This window comes from Diadema setosum, chromosome 5 (genome assembly GCF_964275005.1).
Source record: "Diadema setosum chromosome 5, eeDiaSeto1, whole genome shotgun sequence".
Taxonomy (NCBI): domain Eukaryota; kingdom Metazoa; phylum Echinodermata; class Echinoidea; order Diadematoida; family Diadematidae; genus Diadema; species Diadema setosum.
The window spans coordinates 13238640-13252228 of NC_092689.1; the positions used below are offsets into that span (position 1 = coordinate 13238640).

Genomic DNA, 13589 nt, shown 5'->3' on the forward strand with positions numbered 1-13589 from the left:
TCGATATGTCTGAATTCCAGCGTATTAATTGTTGATGCAATTTGTCACATTTGTGAATGTATTCAACTTTTCAGACTATTCTGATTTTTCTGGGGGGTTGTTTGTTTGTTTGCTTGTTTTTTGTTTTTGCAGAGATTGTAATGTCAGTATATAAAAAAGTGAACTTGCATCACAAAATTGCCAAAAGCCGCTATACATTTATTTTTCATTAAGGACAGCTTCTAAAAGACCAGACTCTAATCTAGTATCTAATGATGCATTAAGCCAGGCTGACACTTGCACGACTTTTGGCCACGATTTTGTCGTGGCAAGTCGTGACCAAAATTTTGATCATTTCAAAATTCTCGTCCCGACATGGCACGCAGGTCTCGACGGGTCTACGCACACTTCACGCCAGTTTACGACTAGTTTGCGCACTGGCACGACTCGAGTCGTGCCAATGCGTGCCACAGAATCGTGCAAGTGTCAGCCTGGCTTTACTCAATAACCCAGTTCGCAGTTCCACTTTGCGCATGAGCAGAAAAAAGGTCATTCGTATCAACAGGCATGTGGGTTTTTAAATTCACTGGGATAAGCATCTGTGATGTAATGATTATTCTCGTAATCCTCACAAATGTTGCTTGCCAGCACATCCACCTGACATCAAAAGTGGTATTTGACAATATCAATAGAAAGAGAGCGTTAATACATTCAATGCCAAATAATAATATTTTAAATGGATGCTTTCACAGGTGTGAATTGACTTATCATTCGGGCCATCTGGTCGCTACGCAAGTTCATTCTTTGTTTGAACAGGATTGATGAATCCCATAAGTTGTTACGTAAAGTTTATGCATTATGTCCCTCGGAAAACGAATGAAGTGCCCCTAACCGACTGAGAAAAAGAGAGGTCATTCGTACCAATTATGTGCCATGAGCTATAACTCCGAACTGGCTTATACAAACGGACTTCCCTAACGTATCTACACAATAGAACGAATGTACACACTCTGGAAAAGTGTTTCACAATAGGCGTTTTCACATCAGCCCGATAAAAATCCAAGCTCGAAATATTTTCCGCGATTGCGAATTAGAGCGCTATTTCATTTCTTATTCACATCAGCCCGAAGAGGGGGTAGCCCGAATAGTTAAAAAATTTTTAATAGCTAATTCGACAGCTGAGTATGTGCAAACAGCATCAGTAATGTGTGTGCCCTCTCAAAAATTCCTCATGATTTATGTGCAGTTTGCCTCGATCGATCGGGTCACACACGCTAGGCATGATGGGATTCATTGCGCTAATTTTTCGAGTCGTTTTCACATTATCAAATCTATCCCGCTATTTCAGAAATTTCCCGAGTTGGAGTCGAGACATTTTCTCGAGCAGAGCGATACAATTAGCGCGCGAATTTGTGTTCACATTATCAAATAGCGCGCTATTTCGCTATCGGGAAAATTTCCCAAGTCAGAAAATAGCGCGCTATTTCGAAACATCGGGCTGATGTGAAAAGAAGAACAGGTTTTGGCGTTACTCAAGCGTTTAATCTCACCAATCTGTACTCTGTGGAATGGATGGGACAAAAAACAAGATGTAAAATCCCATAGAAACCACAATGAAGGAATAAAGCTAAAAATTTGCACACTCTATAATAAGTTCTTATTCTTACAGCGATATTGTATTATTTCAAAAGTTGTTTGAGCCAAAAGTATGAAAGAGGAATTACTCTTCAGAAAAATATGAGAATTAAAGATTTAATAGGTTGACCCATTTCACCTATCTTACGCCTTCAAGTAAAATCAGGTTGCGCGACTTTTTGTTGCATTGTCACACGAAAAATCACCCAATGTGAATAGAAAAGCAGCTGAATAATATAAGATTCGCGTTTTAGGAATAATTCCATAACAGTCAAAGCATATTCAAAAACAAATTTTTATCTGCAGAAATCGAGATTCGGTTAATGTAGAGATACTTGTTTTGTTTTTGTTTTTTGTTTTTTGTTTTCTTTGTTAATATTTTGCATTGAAGGGACCAGAACAGAACCAACAAGAAAGGCCTCATAGGTGGGCTCCCTTTGCTTTTCGATTACTTCGCCATCGTTTCCTATTACTTTAGACATTCATTCTTAATCAAACATCAACACAATCGAAAGTTTCATATAATCAAGAAATATATTGGCTGCAAGGTTGTTTGCGAAAGAACAGAATTACGTTCAAGTTTTATAATTGTGTTGTTTTCATTAGTTAAACCCTTTTCGTGATGTTAATAGCGAAAAGCTACAAATATAAGTGGGAAGCATCCAGCCAGCGGAGTCGCAGGATTTTTTTTTTCATTATTATTGTCTGCGCAGCACAATTCCATAATTTCCACAATTTCTTACCTTGATTTCTTGATTTGCTTTTCATTTACATTGAACACCTGTTCCCAATGTGTCTGGCAGTGTGTGTTTCTCCGCATAACTGATAGCATATTTCAAAGATATTTTCAGGTCTGTATTGGCAGCACACCACAATACATGTTATCGCCCCTTGCGCGAGCTGGTTATTCAGCTATAATAGATCTTCGTCTTTGCGCAAGGAAAGGTGCTCTTCGTTTACATGGAGTTTTTTTTTTTTTTTTTTTTTGTTGTTGTTGTTGTTGTTTCTTTTTTTTTGGTGTTAATGCGTATGTACAGAGTTTCAGGTAGGCCTAAGCCTCAGAATCTCGGCTGGAACCTCTGATGCTGGGTAGTCGGTTTTTGTTATGGTGTGTGTGTAGTCTTCTCTAGTTTTCCCATTTTGTACTTCTTTAACTATATTCTTCGCAGTAATTTTCATCTATTTTACCATGCCAACTGTCGTGTCTCTGCTGATATGTTTGGAAATGCCGATTTTTATTTTTATTTTTTAGGTTTTTTTTTGTGTGTTTTGTTTTGTTCTTTTTTTTACATTTCGGATAATCATCTTCCATAAGTTTGTCAGTATACTAGCTTCCATTTACAACACTTGCGTGTTCCATCTCAAACTAACTGATGGAGCACTTTCATCATATCGAATATCAGGCGTTGCAATTATCTGTGTTATCACATCGAGGACGATATAAGCCAGCAATCCTATCTAAGAAACTAACCTAGTTTTTTTTTTCTCTAGCGATATCTCACGATGTCTCTGTTTTTTGATTGTTTAATGACATGCTCTTCTCTAAACGTTGATGACAGTATTTCTTTGGACTTAACTCAAAATAGTGAGGAAAAGATATACAGTGGACTCTCGTTCTAACAAAATACTCGTGAACGGCAGTTTTCTTTCGTCATATCGAAATTTCGTTATAAACGAACAAATAAACAATAAAAAAAACATAGAGCGGATAAGGTTGCGGCCTGAATTTATGCTTTGTTTTAACCGGAATTTCGTTATAACCATGTTCATTATAAAGGGAGTGCACTGTTACTGATACATGTTACAGAAGCCTCTAAATGCTGTCTACGTGGTGCTGAATATTCTCACTTTTGGGTGAAGAAAGTGTGAAGCTCTAAACTATCATAATTTTCTCATGGTTTGCCAAATTTTAACACCTAACATTACTTTGGTATAAGCCTTGGCTGATTTCAAGTTCGGTGTTACAGTGCTAGTGCCTAGTGCTGTCTCAACACTATAGCACCGGCATTAAAATCGCACTTGAAATCAGTCGGTGTTGGGAGATTGACCTATAAATTATGACGTATTTCCGGTTGCTGGTGCTTGGCTCGATGTTGAATATCGTCTGCTGAACCGAGCTATGCTGTTTGTGTTAGCAGTTGACGTGTTTTTTCCCCCATTGGCTAACACTAGCCCGTAGGAATTATCATCTTCGTCATTTTAAGTTCGGTGCTGGTGTTAGTGTTGCCGTGCGAGACCCACATTCACATCCATAGCAGATGCACATTAAAGTACGTGCAAAGTCTATGCTAACGCAATGGTTGCTCACGTAACGTACATAAACACTCTTAGACATGGCTACATAAATCTGAGCAATGATCTGAGTCTGGAAGCAAAATTAAGATGGTTGTGTTTCAAAAAAGGGGGGATGAAATTTGTGGTATTTTAATCTGATGTCTTCCTTATTATGTGTCTTAAACTAAGCAGTCATGGCTCGATCTGTTAGTAATTGACTGTAATCACGCGCAATCACTTTTATCGGTTTTTTTTTTTTATTTTATTGATTCCAGCACCTACTGCTGTGGATCGATGTGATCAGTATCGCTACGTCAATTTGACCATCCGTGTTGGAGCTCGATTTAAAGCAGTTGGATGGGAGATAGCACAAGCAAAATAGCAATAGTATCGAGCTTGAAATCACCCATTGTGTAGAGTCCCATTTTAAAATAAGTGAGGACATAACTACGCCTTTGCCAATCCAAGAAGTAATTTAAGATAAAGATAAACGTTAGGTCCGAGCTGTAAATCTGGTAACATAAATTATTATGGACTTTGAGATGAAGGTGATTTATAAAACGACAAGTATCTGCTTTATCAGTAATTTTATAAAACAAATAATACACATAATTTTGCCGAGGAATAGCATGGTCACCCATTCTTGGTAAATTCGAAACAGTCCAGAGACCTTATCTTCTCGGGCGTGTTAGTCTGTTCCCAAAAGTACCGCGTATGAGTGATTCTTACTAATGCTTAAAGGATGTGTATTATTTTTAAAATGATACTTTGCAGTTATCTTTAAATGATTTTGCTTGTAACAGTGAAGACTATTCACAAATGCACACATCCAAAACGTACGCTCTTCCACTCTAGTTTGTATTGAAAGTTTCCGAGAATGAAAACACAGCTCAAATAATTACAAACGTTTCAGGTAGCATCTTTGCCGAGAAAAGAGATTTATTAGCCAGATATAATTGTGCAGTGATTAAATTCAAAGCAGTTTTATAGTGATAGAAAGTGCTTGGCTACAACATGAAAGGAACGTCATCGAATGGCTATCAAGACAATAGCTCGAGATTTAACTCACCACAGTTTTTATATACCTATGTCAGGGCTCGACATAAGCTGTAGCCCGGTGGTCAGGTGCCACTAAAAATTGATGTCGGTCAACCAAATTTCCGAAAGGTTATCTTTGGTGGCCCTATAAGGCAACTGTGATACAAAATGGATTGCTACATTTCCCTTTATTCCGAAATTTCCTTTAAAAAAAATCCTTTTTAAAATTTAAATATTTTAGAGGCCTCGAAGGAGGAAAAAATAGTGTCGAGCCTTGCCTAATTGTAATATCACTTTATAATAGAGCGGCAAACCTACCTTCTTTCTTATTATCATGCAATGGGTGATTGCTGTGGAGGTGTTTTGATTCCACACACCAAAAACTTCGAATTATAGAATTAGTGAAAAAAAAAGCAAACTTAACTAACTAAACAACGTAATTTTACCAGTTAACTACTTTATTACTTTACCTGTGAATAATATTATTGCACAACAGTCCCTATAATAGTCATTGAAATAGAAGAGGTAAAATTGCCACAATACCACGATTACTGTCAATTCTATTCTACAAAAAGCTTAAAGGTATGGCAAGGGGCAAATGCCCCAAATCCTCATAGTCATATTCATCAATGCTGTAATCTCCGTCGTCGAAATTGTGGGGAGGCCTAAAAAGGAAAAAAAGGAAAGGAAATGAAAATTTGAAGAAAAAATACCCAAAGAATAGATTACCAGTAGGCAAAATTATTGATAGTTCAAGTGAGAAATTGCTTGAGATGCATTATTTATTCTTATACATTCTCATTATTTTGCCTGTGTCTTGGCAGATAACTCTGACTTCATCAATGGCATCCATTGGTGTACTAATGATATTTTTTTTTTGAGCTAATAGCAAAATAATCCAAAAGAATTTGTTGTATCACGGTTGATGATTTTTTTGTTTATTCAAAGCTTGATTTCGCCACGTTTCACTTTCATACTGTTTAAACATCGTGTTCGTTTGTTGTTGTTCTTGTTTTTGTTTGTTTTTTTAATCTCGCATTCCAAAAATATATTTCATGGTGTCTATAATCAGTCAACTGAAGCTATCCTTCCTTTCCACGACAGAACACACTAACAATTTTATTTCTGAGTAGAAAATCTGTAGGTTTCCATTAAGCGGAATATTTGCAGCGGATAACAAACAAATGCCGAACCTGGCAATTAGTTGGGTGTGCATCGCACTCCTGCATCTTCGTGATGTCCGCAGTTGTCGACTCCGATTCCCCTGTTGCCACAATCAAAGATGCTCGTTTCTGTTCCACTGCATGACACGTCATCGAGCAAAATATTACCGGTGCCTTGTCCAAAGGCGGCTCTACTCAGTGCTTCTTGAGCGCCAGCAAAACCAAGACTTCTGCAGACAACACGCGCATCGTTGATATCCCAGGAGTCGTCGCACACAGTTCCCCAGGCTCCGTTCGCGTAAACTTCAACTCGTCCTTCCCTTGATGTTCTGCCACCGACTAGGCGAATATTCCCTTCGCAATTACATAGAATAAATTTACTCACAAAGTTAAATATTAACACAGAATGCCATAAAGGTATGGGTATTGCGATATCATTATGTTTATTTTGTGTTCAATAATTCAAATGATTAGTAGGATGTGGGTAAAGTGTTTTATTCGAATGCGTCTTGTCATTTATTCTTGAATGTGATCCTAATTATTATTCTTTCATCTGTTGCGGATCGTAAAAAATTATAAAGATTTCTTGCAGCGTTACCCAATGATTTGAGAAATCTAAAACGGAAGGCACTGTTTAGAAAGCGGTTAGTTCCAGAAAAGCAGGCGCAATATGTTCCCGCACAAAAACAGCTCTTTTTAAACAGTCAAAAGCAATTTCAGGCAATTTTTACTGTCCGTCTTTAACATAATAACTTAACCAGACGCAAAAATCAAACATGTTTAAAATTTTCCACAGGATAAGCTAAGTTTATTACAGGAAAGATGACACTAACTGAATGAAATCCGAAACCTTACCATAATCGTATTGGGATACCACTTGCAGACTATGATGTAAATGCTATAGCAGACATTAGGGATTTTTATTTTTTCTTCCTCTATATACAATGGTTCTTTCCAATCGGTGCAAGCGACATTCTTAGATTTCAGGGACGTTTCTTGTCTTATTGTCCAAAGTCTGTAAATCTCTAAGAGCCGTTCAAACTCACATTTAGTATCATTACTTCGGAGAATTCAGACACGCATTGATTGTGTTTGAAATGCTGTAATTGTCATTAGGAATAAGCATTTTTACCTTAGATTGGTGACTCTTACCTCCAGCTACTGCGGCACTAAGCGTACACCTAACTCCAGCATCTTCATGATGTCCGCAGTTGTTGACTCCGATTCCCCTGTTGACACAGTTAATGATGCTCGTTTCTGTTCCCCTGCATGACACGTCATCAAGTAAAATGTCACCGGTTCCTTGTCCAAAGGCAGCTCTACTCAGTGCTGCTACAGCGTCTGTAAAACCAAGACTTCTGCAGACAACGCGCGCATCGTTGATGTCCCACAGGTCATCGCAAACAGTTCCCCAGCCTCCGTGCGCGTAAACTTCTACTCGTCCTTCCCTTGATGTACTGCCACCGACTAGGCGAACATTCCCTTCACAATTAAGAAGAGTAAATTTACCAACAAATATAAATAATTATACAAAGTGCAACAAACGTATGGGTATTGCGATATATTGTTCATTTTCGTTAATAATTCAAATGATGAGTAGGACGTTGGTAAAGTGTTTTATTCAAATGCGGCTTAGCCTCTATTCTTCTGATCTATTTCAAGTATCATTCTTTCAACTATCGCGGATGAAGAAAATTATCATGATATCTCACAACGTTACCCAATGCTTTGAGGAATCTTATACGGAAGGCACTTTTCTTATAAAAAGGGGAAAAAATCCAGTCCAAATATAAGTTAGTCCGATAAGAAAGAGTAAAATATTACGAGTTTAGCTTAAAATTATGATCGAAATCGGATGAAAAATAAGGAAGTTATAACATTTTGAAGTTTCGCTAAATTTTTTTTAGGGAACAGCTCTTGAAGTGCGCATGCATTCCGTCACAACTTGCCATATAGTTTGTTTATAAAATTTTCATGCTCCTCGCACAAAAGTAGCTCCTTTTAAAAACAATTTCAGTCATTCATTCAATTGTCAGTAGTTAACATAAGAACTTTAACAAGACGCAAACCAGTTGGACCTACAAAACGAGGAAGGGAAGAAAACATGCTTAAGATGTTCCACACGATATTCTAAGTTTGTTACATGAGAGATAAAATTAAGTGAATAAAATTCAAAACCTTACCATAATCGTATTGGTACCACCTGCAGACTATGATATAAATGCTATGGCAGACCTAAGGGTGTTTTATTATTTTTTTTTTCTTCCTCCTGAATACAATGGTTCTTTCCAATTGGTGTAAGCGACATTCTTAGACTTCAGGGACTTTTCTTGTCTTATTTTCCAAAGTCTGTAAATCTCAAAGAGCCCTTCAAACTCACATTTAGTATCATTATTCAGGGAATTCAGACACGCATATATTGTGTTTTAAATACTTTAATTGTCATTAGGAATAAGCATTTTCACCTTTATAGATTAGTGACTCTTACCTACAGCTACTGCAGCACTTGGCGTACACCTAACTCCAGCATCTTCATGATGTCCGCAGTTCTCGACTCCGATTCCATTGTTGCCACAGTTAAGGATGCTCGTTTCTGTTCCCCTGCATGACACGTCATCAAGTAAAATGTCACCGGTGCCTTGTCCAAAGGCAGCTCTACTCAGTGCTGCTACAGCGTCAGTAAAACCAAGACTTCTGCAGACAACGCGCGCATCGTTGATATCCCAGGAGTCATCGCACACAGTTCCCCAGCCTCCGTTCGCGTAAACTTCTACTCGTCCTTCCCTTGATGTACTGCCACCGACTAGGCGAACATTCCCTTCACAATTAAGAAGAGTAAATTTACCAACAAATATGAATAATTATACAAAGTGCAACAAACGTATGGGTATTGCGATATATTGTTCATTTTCGTTGATAATTCAAATGATGAGTAGGACGTTGGTAAAGTGTTTTATTCAAATGCGGCTTAGCCTCTATTCTTCTGATCTATTTCAAGTATCATTCTTTCAACTATCGCGGATGAAGAAAATTATCATGATATCTCACAACGTTACCGAATGCTTTGAGGAATCTTATACGAAAGGCACTTTTCTTATAAAAAGGGGAAAAAATCCAGTCCAAATATAAGTTAGTCTGATAAGAAAGAGTAAAATATTACGAGTTTAGCTTAAAATTATGATCGAAATCGGATGAAAAACAAGGAAGTTATAACATTTTGAAGTTTCGCTATTTTTTTTTTTTTTTTTAGGGAACAGTTCTTGAAGTGAGCATGCATTCCCTCACAACTTGCCATAATAGTTTGTTCATAAAATTTTCATGCTCCTTGCACAAAAGTAGCTCCTTTTAAAAGCAATTTCAGTCATATATTCAATTGTCAGTAGTTAACATAAGAACTTTAACAAGACGCAAACCCCTTGGACCTACAAAACGAGGAAGGGAAGAAAACATGCTTAAGATTTTCCACACGATATTCTAAGTTTGTTACATGAGAGATAAAATTAAGTGAATAAAATTCGAAACCTTACCATAATCGTATTGGTACAACCTGCAGACTATGATATAAATGCTATGGCAGACCTAAGGGTGTTTTATTTTTTTTTTCTTCCTCTTGAATACGATGGTTCTTTCCAATTGGTGTAAGCGACATTCTTAGATTTCAGGGACTTTTCTTGTCTTATTTTCCAAAGACTGTAAATCTCAAAGAGCCCTTCAAACTCACATTTAGTATTATTATTCAGAGAATTCAGACACGCATATATTGTGTTTTAAATACTTTAATTTTCATTAGGAATAAGCATTTTTACCTTAGATTGGTGACTCTTACCTCCAGCTACTGCAGCACTAGGCGTACACCTAACTCCAGCATCTTCCTGATGTCCGCAGTTCTCGACTCCGATTCCCCTGTTGCCACAGTCAAAAATGGTCGTTTCTGTTCCCCTGCATGACACGTCATCAAGCCAAATATTACCGGTGCCTTGTCCAAAAGCGGCTCTACTCAGTGCTTCTTGAGCGCCAGCAAAACCAAGACTTCTGCAGACAACGCGTGCATCGGTGATATCCCAGAAGTCATCGCACACCGTTCCCCAGGCTCCGTTCGCGTAAACTTCTACTCGTCCTTCCCTTGATGTTCTGCCACCGACTAGGCGAATATTTCCTTCGCAATTACATAGAGTAAATTTACCCACAACAAAGTGCCATAAAGGTATGGGTATTGTAATATCATTGTGTTTCTTTACGTTCAATAATTCAAACGATTAGTAGGAAGTGGGGTAAAGTGTTCTATTCGAATGCGTCTCTTCATTTATTCTTGTGATCTTAATTATCATTCTTTCATCTGTTGCAGATCGTAGAAATTATGATGATATCTTACAGCGTTACCTAATGATTTGAGAAACCTAAAACGGAAAGCACTGTTTAAATAGCTGTTAGTTCCAGAAAAGCAGGCATAATGATATGTTCACGCACAAAAATAGATCTTTTTAAACAGTCAAAAGCAATTTCAGGCAATTTTTTACTGTCCGTCGTTAACATAATAACTTAACCAGACGCAAAAATCAAACATGTTTAAAATTTTCCACAGGATAAGCTAAGTTTAATACAGGAACGATGACATTAACTAAATAACATCCGAAACCTTTCCATACTCATATTGGTACCACCTGCAGACTATGATGTAAATGCTATTGCAGACATTAAGGATTTTTATTTTTTCTTCCTCTTAAGTACAATGGTTCTTTCCAATCGGTGCAAGCGACATTCTTAGATTTCAGAGCCGTTCCTTGTCTTATTTCCAAAGTATGTTAATCTCTAAGACCCGTTGAAACTCACATTTAGTATCATTACTTCAGAGGATTCAGACACACATTGATTGTGTTTGAAATGCTGTTCTTCTGGTCTATTTCAAGAGTCATTCTTTCAACTATCGCGGATGGAGAAAATTATCATGATATCTCACAACGTTACCCAATGCTTTAAGGAATCTTATACGGAAGGCACTTTCCTTATAAAAAAGAGAAAAATCCAGCCCAAATATAAGTTAGTCTGATAAGAAAGAGTAAAATATTACGAGTTTAGCTTGAAATTATGATCGAAATCGGATGACAAATAAGGAAGTTATAACATTTTGAAGTTTCGCTAATTTTTTTTAGGGAACAGGTCTTGAAGTGAGCATGCATTCCGTCACAACTTGCCATAATTGTTTGTTCATAAAATTTTCATGCTCCTTGCACAAAAGTAGCTCCTTTTAAAAGCAATAATTTCAGTCATTTATTCAATTGTCAGTAGTTAACATGAGAACTTTAACAAGACGCAAACCCCTTGGACCTACAAAACGAGGAAGGGAAGAAAACATGCTTAAGATTTTCCACACGATATTCTAAGTTTGTTACATGAGAGATAAAATTAAGTGAATAAAATTCGAAACCTTACCATAATCGTATTGGTACAACCTGCAGACTATGATATAAGTGCTATAGCAGACCTAAGGGTGTTTTATTTTTTTTTTCCTCTTGAAAACAATGGTTCTTTCAAATTGGTGTAAGCGACATTCTTAGATTTCAGGGACTTTTCTTGTCTTATTTTCCAAAGTCTGTAAATCTCAAAGAGCCCTTCAAACTCACATTTAGTATTATTATTCAGAGAATTCAGACACGCATATATTGTGTTTTAAATACTTTAATTGTCATTAGGATTAAGCATTTTTACCTTAGATTGGTGACTCTTACCTCCAGCTACTGCAGCACTAGGCGTACACCTAACTCCAGCATCTTCCTGATGTCCGCAGTTCTCGACTCCGATTCCATTGTTGCCACAGTCAAAAATGGTCGTTTCTGTTCCCCTGCATGACACGTCGTCAAGCCAAATATTACCGGTGCCTTGTCCGAAGGCGGCTCTACTCAGTGCTTCTTGAGCGCCAGCAAAACCAAGACTTCTGCAGACAACGCGTGCATCGGTGATATCCCAGAAGTCATCGCACACCGTTCCCCAGGCTCCGTTCGCGTAAACTTCTACTCGTCCTTCCCTTGATGTTCTGCCACCGACTAGGCGAATATTTCCTTCGCAATTACATAGAGTAAATTTACCCACAACAAAGTGCCATAAAGGTATGGGTGCCATAAAGGTATGGGTATTGTAATATCATTATGTTTCTTTACGTTCAATAATTCAAACGATTAGTAGGATGTGGGGTAAAGTGTTCTATTCGAATGCGTCTCTTCATTTATTCTTGTGATCTTAATTATCATTCTTTCATCTGTTGCAGATCGTAGAAATTATGATGATATCTTACAGCGTTACCTAATGATCTGAGAAACCTAAAACGGAAAGCACTGTTTAAAAAGCGGTTAGTTCCAGAAAAGCTGGCATAATAATATGCTCACGCACAAAAATAGATCTTTTTAAACAGTCAAAAGCAATTTCAGGCAATTTTTTACTGTCCGTCGTTAACATAATAACTTAACCAGACGCAAAAATTAAACATGTTTAAAGTTTTCCACAGGATAAGCTAAGTTTAATACAGGAACGATGACATTAACTAAATAACATCCGAAACCTTTCCATACTCATATTGGTACCACCTGCAGACTATGATGTAAATGCTATCGCAGACATTAAGGATTTTTATTTTTTCTTCCTCTTAAGTACAATGGTTCTTTCCAATCGGTGCAAGCGACATTCTTAGATTTCAGAGACGTTTCTTGTCTTATTTCCAAAGTATGTTAATCTCTAAGACCCGTTGAAACTCACATTTAGTATTATTACTTCAGAGGATTCAGACACACATTGATTGTGTTTGAAATGCTGTACCTTAGATTATTGAACCTTACCTGCAGCACTACACCTAACTCCAGCATCTTCCTGATGTCCGCAGTTGTCGACTCCGATTCCCCTGTTGCCACATTCAAAGATACTTGTTTCTGTTCCCCTGCATGACACGTCATCAAGCCAAATATTACCGGTGCCTTGTCCAAAGGCGGCTCTACTCAGTGCTTCTTGAGCGCCAGCAAAACCAAGACTTCTGCAGACAACGCGCGCATCGTTGATATCCCACAGGTCATCGCACACAGTTCCCCAGGCTCCGTTCGCGTAAACTTCTACTCGTCCTTCCCTTGATGTTCTGCCACCGACTAGGCGAATATTTCCTTCGCAATTACATAGAGTAAATTTACCCACAACAAAGTGCGATAAAGGTATGGGTATTGTAATATCATTGTGTTTCTTTACGTTCAATAATTCAAACGATTAGTAGGATGTGGGGTAAAGTGTTCTATTCGAATGCGTCTCTTCATTTATTCTTGTGATCTTAATTATCATTCTCTCATCTGTTGCAGATCGTAGAAATTATGATGATATCTTACAGCGTTACCTAATGATTTGAGAAACCTAAAACGGAAAGCACTGTTTAAAAAGCGGTTAGTTCCAGAAAAGCTGGCATGATAATATGCTCACGCACAAAAATAGATCTTTTTAAACAGTCAAAAGCAATTTCAGGCAATTTTT

The 13589-nt window shown here is 37.6% G+C and overlaps 1 pseudogene; it reads right to left on the reverse strand.

Annotated features, from left to right (window-relative positions):
* Positions 1-13589, reverse strand: part of LOC140228525 (uncharacterized) — a 333922-nt pseudogene that overhangs the window by 132068 nt on the left and 188265 nt on the right.